Here is a 3,345-nt window from a genome sequence, read left to right on the forward strand (position 1 = left end):
TCCGGCTGCACCTGCCTCTCTCACTTCTCTCCCTCTATTTTAGCTCCCTTACCCCTGATTTCTTTATCTGACACACCTGCTTCACATCCCCTGAATCACCACCAGCTGCACCTGATTAGTTTCTTCCTATTTATACCGTGCACATTGTCTACTTCCCTGCCAGTTCTTTCTAGACTCTAGCCCGTTTCTATGCCTACCTATTATTTGTCTTACATATATATATATTTTGCTCACGCTTTTCTTCAAAGCTCCGTTCCTGCCTTGTGCCCCGTGTCTTATCTTCCCAGTCGCTATTGCTCCCTCGGACCACGGACCTCCTCAACTCCACATCACTCTAACACGCAGGTCGATGCACAGTCTCCCATTAATTGTTTCTCTGACTTTGTCTCTCAGCAACCAACCACCACGACCAGTCCAGGAGTGAATCCCAGTGTCCACAGCCCGGCCTCCTCCTTATCATCTCATCACTGACTGTATGTTTTCCCGGACTGCAGCTCGACACCCAGTTCTGCTCCATATTCCTTCACCTGGTTGTACACATATCGTCACTGTAAATAAATAGAGCACTTCTTGCACCGAAGTCAGCTACCTGGGTCTGTCATTTTTTACTCGCTCACCTCCCTACCAGAGTGTTTCTAACAATAAATAATGTTAATGAGCAAGTTTGACAACAGTCCCTAAACATCTGAAATGATTCCAAATCGGTGTTAACCAGTAGTGTGTGTTCTCACAAAGACCATAAATCTACATTGTACTCAGCCTTTAAAAACAGTAGCTTCAGTTAAAAACATTTGTCTTACCTGAGAGTAATGTGATGTAGATCAGCTTCAGCCATGTGAGACCTGATGTGCTGCCAGGTTTCATTGCGCACGACAAGCGGTTGGTAAAATAACAAAAATGCTTCACAAACTTTGCTGTGCAAAAGAATTAATGCACCGGAAATTAAGGTGATGGGTTACTGTTTGAAAAAGAGGCACGAAGTTAAAAATAAAATCTAGCACCGTTGTGTCAGCTTTGTAAACAATCACCGTTTTGTATGTTTGCGTTAAAAGCAACATTCAAGAAACTTAATTCCAGAAAGGCAGATCTGTCCAGTTTCTGGTTTATTAGTGGAAGTCGAAGCCTGGTAACACGCCTGAAAATTAGGAGGAACATAGTCTGACCAAGGCCAACACCAGCTCTGACCAGAAGACACACGGTTTCTGCTACATCACCGCTGTAAAACCAAGGCCACCGGCTCAGTAACGAACTGTAAGGTGGACCTACAGTATTTAGTCTAGTCCTCAGGCTTCTGGACAGGACACGCCGACATCCACACTAATCGGCATCCCATTAAAATCTCTGAAACATCTATGTAGTGAAGTGCATTTAACAGTCTATTAATTAAAATAAACTTACCAAAGAAAGACGAGAGGAATGGCTGCATGAGGAAGCATTTTTCACAACTCTCAGTATTTTAACCAGGAACAGAAACGGTGTACAAACTCCTACAGGCCGTCAGGATTTCATCACTTAGTTGGTTTATCTCACTGCTTCATGCAGGATCCAACACTAGAACAGTGACCTTATGTGGTCAAATGAAGGTAGTGTCCTCTAGAGAGTTTTTATTTTATAAAAAATAAACGTCCAGGTTACTGTTCCTACAGATAAACAACACTGAGTTATATTTAGTGTGTTCAGGGATATAATGTATGAGTATCAGATCAGACTCACGTACCAGTCGAAGGGTGTCATTCCCAAAATGAGTAGCAACATGTCTGTGCAGATTCTCAGTCATCCAGGTCATAGTAAACTGAAAAAGCTTAGAAAAAAATCAACTAATCTAAGTCCAGTTGATTTTTTTTCTAAGCTTTTCCAGTTTATCAGATCAGAAGCTTGACATCACTGCGGGCAGGTAAAAAAACCATCTGATATTCTTGATCAAGGTGAAACTCAGATGTTTTAGTGCAAATATCATGTAATGCATTACAACTGTAACAGTAAAGATCACAGCAAAATACATATAAAGTGACATTGATTTTGACCCCATGTAGAAAACCAAAGCACAAAAATCAGTTTTTTTTTTCAGCTCCACGTTTATGTCCAGTAGCAGGTTTGAACACAAACATGACTTATTCTGTTTGCACATGTACTTACTGCTTTGAAGATGATTTTACATTCAAATCATATGATCAGCATTTACAAATATGACACACTGTTATAGACTAAAATACCCAAAGTGAGCACATCTTCTACCCTGCGCCAAAACTACAAACACTAGTGCACAAGTAATTATTTTTAAAGTTCCATAATAATATAACGCTGACACTGGATATTTTTCTGCATACTTCAGTTTCACTTTACTTGTAGTGGAGTATTGTGACACTGTGTTATAACTGCTCTTACTTAAGTAAATGACCTTAATACTCAGACTTAACAAAAGAATACACTGGAGAATTTCTTAATAGACAAGACGGCATTTAAATTAAAAGTATCCCATTTTATAAAGAGGAAAGGTATTTGGCACAAAATTGACCTAAACTTTGTTGCATTTTATAAATGTACACAATTCTTCAGCGAGATCACTCTTATTATACAATACTTGCAAATTATGCATTTACTGTGTTTATAGATCATTTTGAAAAATACAACGTACACATCGACTGTAGACTTGCCATCACTCCTACACTCACACAGAAGCTTTATTGGTGTTGGTGATAATATAGCTACAGTACTGCCAGGTCCGCTCGGCGCGGCCTGCCTCTCTTTTCTCTCTCCTCCTGCGGGTAGTGATGGCCGATGAGGCTTTGTTGAAGCTTCAGCACAGTGTTCACACAAATGGTTCATTACTCAAGGCTTCAATGACACAGTACTCGAGTAGGACATCTAGTGGTCAAGAAATTGAAGTGCAGTCAAGACTGGTTCATGGATTGATTTGATTCTCCATGCACATTCCTGTTCCACTACACTACATGGTTGGATGGTTTCAAGCTGACATAGTAAAATATAAAATAAACATGGACACATGTTGAAGACCATGTTTATGTGCACGTCTGAGTGCAATCCTATATGCTCCTTACTTATATTTTGTGTTATGAAACATTTAAATGTTGCTGCTACATTCATGAGATGTGGTCTACAAATTCAGATAGATGTCATTTTCACATGGGACTGGTGTAAATACAGATTATAGTATGGACTTCGACAAAGTTTGTTTGGGGGTTCATTGGTAAAGAGGTTCATGGGTATGTGGGTAAAGGGGCTGTGCTTGAAGAACAGGGCAGTGGGTGCGCTTGTGTAACTGTTTGAGTTTTTACTGAGAAATAACAGTTTATCCAAAGTTTTCGGACACAAGCGGTTTCTCCT

This window comes from Monopterus albus, unplaced genomic scaffold (assembly GCF_001952655.1).
Source record: "Monopterus albus unplaced genomic scaffold, M_albus_1.0 scaffold107.1, whole genome shotgun sequence".
Lineage (NCBI taxonomy): Eukaryota > Metazoa > Chordata > Actinopteri > Synbranchiformes > Synbranchidae > Monopterus > Monopterus albus.